We start from the raw sequence: 8,833 nt of genomic DNA, 5'->3' as shown, positions 1-8,833 counted from the left end.
CCCAGCTGCTTGGAAGGCTGAGGCAGGAGAATCGCTTGAACCTGCGAGGCAGAGGTTGCAGTGAGCCGAGACCGTGTTGCTGCACTCCAGCCTGGGCAATAAGAGCAAAATTCCATCTCAAAAAAAAAAAAAAAAAAAAGCACTGAGTAAAAAGTGACGGTTGTTACAGACTGAAGCTCTGTTCATTTATCTAATTGCAAATGAACTGCAATCTAATTCTGAACATAAAGCAAGCCCGGGCTCTGCTGAGTGCCTTTCCCCTGTGGTCTGTGCAGCCTGCTACCTCCCTGAGCTGCAGTGAGATGTCCAGGGGTAAGGCGAACGAGACAAGAGTCGGCGAGTTCCTCTTGCTCGGCATCACCAGTGACTCAGGGCAGCATGGGGCCCTCTTCTGGCTCTTCCTGTGTATGTACTTAGTCACACCCTCACCATCCTGGGCATCGGCTCCAACTCTCGCCTGCACACCCCCATGTACTTCTTCTTCACCCATCTCTCCTTTGTTGACATCTGCTTCATCACCAACCTGATCCCCAAGCTCCTGGCCAACCACGTGGCAGGAACACGGACGATCTCTTTTTTTTTTGAGACGGTCAAAAACACGGTCTTCATGAGCAGACTGGCCTTTTGCTCCTCTGCCCAGGAGATTTCACACTTCTACTGCGACGCCTACCTGCTCATGAAGATTGCCTGCTCACACACACATGTCAATCAGCGTGTATTCCTGGAGGCTGTGGTCCTGTTCCTGGCTCCTTGTGTACCCATCTTGGTCTCCTACATCTGCATTGCTGCAGCCATCCCCCAGATTCCATCTCCACAGGAAGGCGCAAGGCATGTTCCACATGTAGCTCTCACCTGTCTGTGGTCACCCTGTTCTACGGAACTGTCCTGGGGATCTGCATATGACCCCCAGACTCCTTTTCAGCCCAGGACACCATAGCAACCATCATGTACACTGTGGTGACCCCTATGCTAAACCCCTTCACCTACAGCCTGAGGAACAAGGAGGTTCAGGAGGCCGTGAGAAGCCTCTTTAGTGGGGGCTCACACCCATCACGGTGCTGGTGAGTGCTGGGCCGATGTCTGCGGAGGTTCAAGATGGGAGGAAACAGAACCTGACTCTGAATGTCACTTCAACACCACTTCCTTCCACACACCAATTTAGACTATTTTTAGAGAAAGAAAAAACAAAACTGAAAGTAGAAGAAGAATTAGAAGAGAATTTTACTATTATTACAAGAGCTATGCCTTTCTCTGGGAATCTAAATCAGCTGCAGGTAAGAGAAAATCCCAATTACATCTATTTAAACGAGACAGGGGTTTATTTTTGTCTTCCATAATGACAATTCCAGAATGGGAAGTCCAAGGCCAGAAATGTGGCTCCTTCTAGATCCCTCCTCCACCAGCCACAGAGTGAGGCTTCATCCCTGTGTTTCCAAAATGGCTGCTGGGGATCCCACCATCTTGTCCTGTCCCAGTGACAGGATGAGGAGAGGAAGGGCAAAAGGAGTTTATCAATTTCAAGAGGTTTCCCAGAATCCCCACTCAGCATCTTCTTTTCACATCTCAATGACCTCCCGCCTGCCAAGCAGGCTGGGGAAGGTCGCTTTCATATGTTGCTGTTGTTTGTTCACTTGTTTGTTAGGGCTAGACACGTCGCCACTTCCAATAAAATAGAGATTCTCTTAGAAAGGAAGAGAAGTAAGTGGATGATGGACAAAGGGAAGACATGCTGCAACACCTGACTTATTTTGCCACATTCACAGATGTGAGGTCATATAGTTATTATAGAAGTTTTGTACATGGATTCCCTCTGGACTAATTCCTAAACATCAGAGTGAGGAGACAAGCAATGTGAGGAAAAGTGATGGGGAGATTTTGTGGCATTAACTTATTGTGAGACTACAAGTTTTTTAAGAAGGAGTAGATTTTATTTGAGATTTGTTTTTGCTCTGTGGGAACTTTTGTGGGTTTTCTGTTTGTTTGCTTGTTTGTTTGTTTGTTTGTTTGTTTGAGACAGAGTTTCACTCCTGTTGCCCGGGCTGGAGTGCAGTGGCATGATGTTGCACTCTGCCTTGTAGGTTCAAGTGATTCTCCTGCCTCAGCCTCCCAAGTAGCTGGGATTACAGTTGCACGCCACCATGCCCAACTAATTTTTGTGCTTTTAGTAGAGATGAGGTTTCACCATGTTGGCCAGGCTGGTCGCAAACTCCTGACCTCAGATGATCTACCCGCCTTGGCCTCCCAAAGTGCTGGGATTACAGGCGTAAGCCACCGTGCCCAGCCCCTCTGTGGGAACTTAATATGGGGAAGAACTTATACTGTTCAAATTTTGCACATTGTAATATTGATATAAACTGCTCTTAAAATAAAGCACCACAATACTCCAAATGTAATAAAGGAGACAATGAAGCATACAGTCAAATATCAAGTATTTCACAAGGCTTTGTGGGACATATATTTCTAGGTTCAATATCAAGGGCTAAATCAATACAATTTGTACAAAATCAGCTGCACGAGACTTTGTAATTGCTATGCCTTCTTAGTTTTTGTATTTTCTGATGTTTTGACATTGAGGGCCTCTATAATGGGAGAGGGACTGACTCTCCCAGAGTTAGGTAATTCCTAGAGATAGAGATAGCACACAACTCAACTAGGGTGGTGCCTTTGACACGCAAGCTCATCATTCCAGAACCCAGACCACCCCCAGCTTCTCACTCTGGGCCAACACTTCCCTTCCACAATCATCCCAGGTCCAGGTATCAGGCCACTAGGTATAGATCCTATGCCCAGAGCTCACTGAAATTACTCAAACCAGCCAATCCTAAACCTGTGTAGCCTGCCTCTCCCATTCCTAACTGCAGAAACCATAACAAAGGCTCTTCCCCATGTTTTCTTCTTGCTTCCTCTACCTCCTGACCAATGCTAGCACTTCCCATGTGGCCCACCGTGGCATGCTGTGCCTCCTGTTTCTAGCAATCTGTGACATAAAAACTTCTTCCTTCAAGACAGTCATTTCTGTGTCTGTGTGTCTTACCATACCTGATTAAAACAAACCCTGGGAATATTTTTATCCCAGTGTGATAGTTTGTTTGTTTGTTTTTGTATTTTTAGTAGAGACAGAGTTTCACCATGTTAGCCAGGCTGGTCTCAAACTCCTGACCTCAACTGATCTTCCCACCTCGGCCTCCCAAAGTGCTGGGATTACAGGCATGAGCCACCTCACCCAGCCCCGATGTGATAGTTTTAAAACTGAGAATATCCAATATGCTTGGAGTGGTGAAGCAGGCACTTAAGGTGTGAATCAAAGATAAATCAAACTGTGACTGATGGTGATACAAACAGGAGACAAGGAAACACTGGGTAGAAGAGAGTGGTTCCCTGGAAGAGGCCCCACCCTCAAGCCTGAAGACCTGAAGCCCTAAGTGAGGACAGGCATTTCTGTTTTCCTGCCCAAAACGTTGCCTTTGGGTCCACCATGCCCCCCACCCTGTGCCCGTATAAACCCAAGACCTTAGCGGGCACAGACACAAGCGGCCGAATGTCAAGAGGAGCAGAGGAACAGACCAGCAGACACCAGCAGACCAGCAATGGTGGAATTACACAGCAGAGAAAGGGAGAAGAGGAAGGATGTCTAGACACCAAGGGGAGTTCAGCTGGGGATAGGTGGGCTGACTCCAGGGAAAGACCACCTTCTCACTCCATCCCCACTTCCAGCTCCCCATCCATCTCACTGAGAGCCACCTTTGCCAGACAATAAAACCTTGTACTCATCCTTGATTTTTCTGGTACACGGGCGAGAACTCAGGCTGTCACACTGGTCCCCTGCCCTTGCATTAAGGCAGAGGGTTTACTGAGCTGATTAACACAAGCCGTCTGCAGATGGCAAAGCTGAAAGAACACACTGTAACATATGCCCACATGGGCTTCGGGAGTTGTAGACACCCCACCCTAGGCACCACCATGGGGCCGGAGCCCAAAAGCACTCCCCACACCCTCTGCACCTGCCCATCTGCATGCTCCCACTTGGGGCTCCAGCAGCCACACCCCTGTTGCATGTCCTGCCAGGGGCATAAGGGACCTCCCCGGTTTCAATGGGAGAGTAAACTGGGGCAAACTTTCTGCAAGAAAATGTAGCAATTTTTACCAAATCCATAAAAACCTGGCTCAACAAATCATATTTTGGGAATTTACCATTAAAGAAACATAACAAGTTGATATGATGCTCATTATACTATTTAGATAATAATAAAAAGAAAAGATTTAGATGTCCATTGGTTTGAGAAATGATAAATACATTATTATTTTGTTCTTAAAAATCATGACAATCTATACTTACTAACATGGAAAGATGTCAAAGATACGCTCAGTTTTTTAAAAAAGCAAGTAAAAGGACAGAATAAACCAGTCTTTGTACACATAATCATGCATAGAAAAATGTTCTTAATAGATATACATATATAACATCTTAAGGATGAGTATCTCTTAGCAAAGGGTAATTTTCATACAGAGTTTCTGCATCCAAATATTTTAAGGGAGTGTTTTTTTCTCTTATAATCAGAAAAACAGCAGTTTCATTTATTCAAAAACATACAAAAATATTGAGGGTAGTGCAGAGAAGCCTGTCACTTACATGGTCCCTCCAGTTTGCCTGACCCAGGAGGAAGGCCCAGTGGTGATAGGTGATGGAGCAGCACGTTAGTGGTGGGCTTGAGAAAGCCAGAATGGAGAGAGGGATATCATGCAAAAGGTCAGAGGAGGGAGCTCCAGGATCAGCACTCCGCCAAAGCAATGCCTGACCTTGAAGGAGCAAAAGGAATCAACGATTTTGGAATCCTGGAACCTGATTGGACCCTTAGAACAACCAGTGGAGTGCTTCACGAAGGGGGAGGCTACTGCACTTTGGTATGAAAGCAGCAAGTATAATCGGCTACCACCCCACCCCTCCTCCCACCATTTCTCAGCCCCACTGGAGGGTCAGGCTGCTGCCAGATCAGAAAGCCAGGACCTTGTCTTGCAAATCTGGGGGTTGTATAATACGTATTGGGTGATCTGAATAGTATTCTGAGGGACCAGAGCAGACATCAGCCTTGGTTTCATCCTGAGGAGAGAAGCCATTTCTCTTACTGTCTCCTGTCTCTGAAGAGGAGGAGGAAGTAAAAGTTGAAAAACAACAGGAATGAAGTCAGTGGCAAGACCAGCTGGTGCCACTGATGACCAGGCCGAGGCTAAAAGATTAACCCCCCCACTCTAACCACATGTGCTCTCAATCTATCACGACCCTTTCACGTGGAACACCTTAGCGTTGTAAGCCCCTAAAAGGGCCAGGAACTCTGTCTTCAGGGAGCTTGGCTCTTAAGACGTGAGTCTGCTGACGCTCCTGGCCGAATAAAAACCTCTTCCTTCTTTAATCGGGTGTCAGAGGAGTTTTGTCTGCGGCTCGTCCTGCTACATTTCTTGGTTCCCTGACCGGGAAGCGAGGTGGTTAACAGACAGTGGTCGAGGCAGCCCCTTAGGCAGCTTAGGCCTGTCCCATGAAACATCCCTGTGGGGGACTCCGGCCAGCTTGAGCGACATGGATCCTAAGCGCGCTCCCAGGTAGGCAATTGCCCCAGTGGAACGTCTCGTCAGAGCAGTGCACAGCAGACCCCCGCAGAGGATTAACACAGTGGCTGAACACCGGGAAGGAACGGCACTTTAAGTCTGGGCATCTGAAACTTGGTTAGACTGGTCTTTGGAATTTGCCCACTCCGTTTGAGCGGAAGTGTGGCCCGATCACCCACGGCGTGCCTGTACCGGCACTTTGGTTTTTGACTTGACTTGAATTGCTTGATACTTTGGTTTTGGTTTTGACCTGGCTTGAATTTCTGGATACTCTGATTTTGGTTTTGATACTGGTTTGTTGTAAACTGAAAAAGTGTGTGTGTGCCCTTTTCACCCGTTCTTTATTCTGTGGTGTGCGTGTGGTGTGAGCGTGGTGTTCTGTCTCGAGGAAACATGGGTCAGACACAAAGTGAGCCCACTCCACTAGGAACTATGTTGAAAAATTTCAAGGAAGGGTTTAGTGGAGACTATGGGGTTACTATGACACCAGGAAAACTTAGAACTTTGTGTGAAATAGATTGGCCAACATTAGAAGTGGCCTGGCCATCAGAAGGAAGTCTGGACGGGTCCCTTCTTTCTAAGGACTGGTAAGTCAGGATACTCAGACCAGTTCCCATACATAGACACTTAGTTACAGCTGGTGCTAGACTCCCCCCACTGGCTAAGAGGGCAGGCAGCAGCAGTGCTAGTAGCAAAGGGACAGCCAGCCAAGGAAGGATCCCGCTCCATCCGACAAGGGAAATCAACTCCCAAAGTTCTGTTCGACCCAACATCAGAAGATCCACTGCAGGAGACGGCACCAGTGATCCCAGTGGTGCCCTCCCCTTACTAGGGAGAGAGGCTCCCGGCTCTTGAGCCCACAGTGCTTGAGCCTTTGCAAGACAAACATACCCCTAGGCCACCCAGAGTAGACAAGAGAGGAGGTGAAGACTCGGAGAAACCCCTCCCTTGGCAGCTCGTTTACAACCCAAAAATGGGGATACAAATGCCCCTGAAACAGCAGCGGTATCCTGGGATAGATGACGATGGGCACATGGTGGAGACGCGGGTTTTTGTGTACCAGCCCTTCACCTCTGCCGACCTTCTCAACTGGAACAACAATACCTGTCCTATACTGAAAAGCCACAAGCTCGAATTGATTTGCTCCAAACTATTATCCAGACCCATAACCCCACTTGGGCTGACTGCCACCAGTTGCTCATGTTCCTCTCTAACACAGATGAAAGGGACAGAATGCTCTAAGCAGCAACTAAGTGGCTGGAGGAACATGCGCCAGATGATTACCAAAACCCCCGAGAGTATGTAGGGACCCAGTTCCCAGGAACCGACCCCCAGTGGGACCCAGATAAAAGAGAGGCTATGCAAAGGCTGAACCGCTACAGGGAAGCTCTCCTGGAAGGATTAAAGAGGGAGCCCAGAAGGCCCCAAACGTTAACAAGGTCTCTGAGGTCATTCAGGGAAAAGAAGAAAGTCCAGCACAATTCTACGAGAGACTGTGTGAGGCCTATCGTATGTATACTCCCTTCGATCCCAACAGCCCTGAAAATCAGCGCATGATTTAGTTAGTCAAAGCGCAGAAGGCATTAGAAGAAAACTGCAGAAACACGCTGGGTCTGCAGGGATGAATCCATCAGTTATTAGAAATAGCTCACCAGGTGTTTGTAAACAGGGACGCAGTAAGCCATAAGGAAAACCTCAAAGAGAATGAACGCCAGGCCCGGCGAAACACCGACCTGTTAGCTGCAGCCATCAGAGGGGTCCCCCCAAAGAGGCAAGGGAAGCGGGGGCCTGCCCCTCCACACCTGTGGGTGTTTCTCGTCAGGTAGAACGAGAGACTTGAGAAAAGAAATGAAACACAGAGACAAAGTATAGAGAAAGAAAAAGTGGGCCCAGGGGACCGGGCGCTTAGCATTCAGAGGACCCATGCCAGCACCGGTCCCGAGTTCCCTCAGTATTTATTTATTGATCATTATCTTCACCATCTTGGAAAAAGGGGAAGTGGCAGGACAATAGGGTCATAGCAGGGAGAAGGTCAGCAGAAAAACATGAATAAAGATCTCTGTGACATGAATAAGTTTAAGGAAAAGTGCTGTGCTTTGATGTGCACATATGCAAACATCCTCATTAACATTTTCAGTGCATAAAGAGCAGCATTGCCGCTAGCACGTCCCACCTCCAGTCCTAAGGCAGGTTTCTCCTGTCTCAGTAAACAGAACATACAATCGGGTTTTACACCAAGACTTTCCATTGCCCAGGATGGGCAGGAGACAGATGCCTTTCTCTATCTCAACTGCCAAGAGGCCTTCTTTCCTCTTTTACTAATTCTCCTCAGCACAGACCCTTTATGGGGGTGTTGGGCTGGGGGATGAACAGGTCTTTCCCTTCCCACGAGGCCATATTTCAGACTATCACATGGGGAGAAACCTTGGACAATACCTAGCTTTTCTAGGCAGAGGTCCCTGTGACCTTTGGCAGTGTATGTGTCCCTGGGTACTTGAGATTAAGAGAATGGTGATGACTTTTCACAAGCATACTGCCTTCAGGCACTTGTTTAACAAAGCACACCCTGCACAGCCCAAGATCCATTAAACCTTGAGTCACCACAGCACATGTCTCTGCAAGGACAGGGTTGGGGGTAGGATTACAGATTAACAGCATCTCAAGGCAGAAGAATTTTTCTTAGTACAGAACAAAATGGAGTCTCTTGTGTCTACTTCTTTCTACATAGACACAGTAACAGTCTGATCTTTCTTTTCCCCACAGAAAGAAACTCAGCCTGGCTGTCAGAGTTTGCAGAGTAACCAGTGTGCTTATTGTAAAGAAATAGGACATTGGAAGAACAAATGCCCTCAGCTAAAAGGAAAACAAGATGACTCAGAGCAGGAGGCCCCAGACAAGGAGGAAGGGGCCCCGCTCAACCTGGCAGAAGCATTATTAGACTGAGGGGGACCGGGCTCAAGTGCCCCCAAAGAGCCTATGGTCAGGAACACAGTTGGGGGTAAAGACATCGATTTTGTTGTAGATACAGGTGCTGAACATTCTGTAGTAATGGCCCTGGTCGCCTCCTTATCCAAAAAGACCATTGACATAATTGGAGGCACGGGGGCTTCAGCAAAGCAAGCTTCCTGCTTGCCCCAGACTTGTACTGTAGGAGGACATAAAATGATTCATCAGTTTTTGTACATGCCTGACTGCCCCTTGCCCTTGCTCGGAAGGGACTTGCTTAGCAAGC

At 47.8% G+C, this 8,833-nt stretch overlaps 1 pseudogene; it reads left to right on the top strand.

Moving 5' to 3' along the window:
• Nucleotides 1-240: 240 nt before the first annotated feature.
• Nucleotides 241-8,544, top strand: LOC105480957 (olfactory receptor 1f45-like; annotated as a pseudogene).
• Nucleotides 8,545-8,833: the final 289 nt, after the last annotated feature.

The sequence above is a fragment of the Macaca nemestrina genome, chromosome 6, assembly GCF_043159975.1.
Source record: "Macaca nemestrina isolate mMacNem1 chromosome 6, mMacNem.hap1, whole genome shotgun sequence".
Classification (NCBI taxonomy): Eukaryota; Metazoa; Chordata; class Mammalia; order Primates; family Cercopithecidae; genus Macaca; species Macaca nemestrina.
The sequence above is the reverse complement of the archived record's forward strand: the minus strand, read 5'-3'. Positions and strand labels throughout refer to the sequence as shown.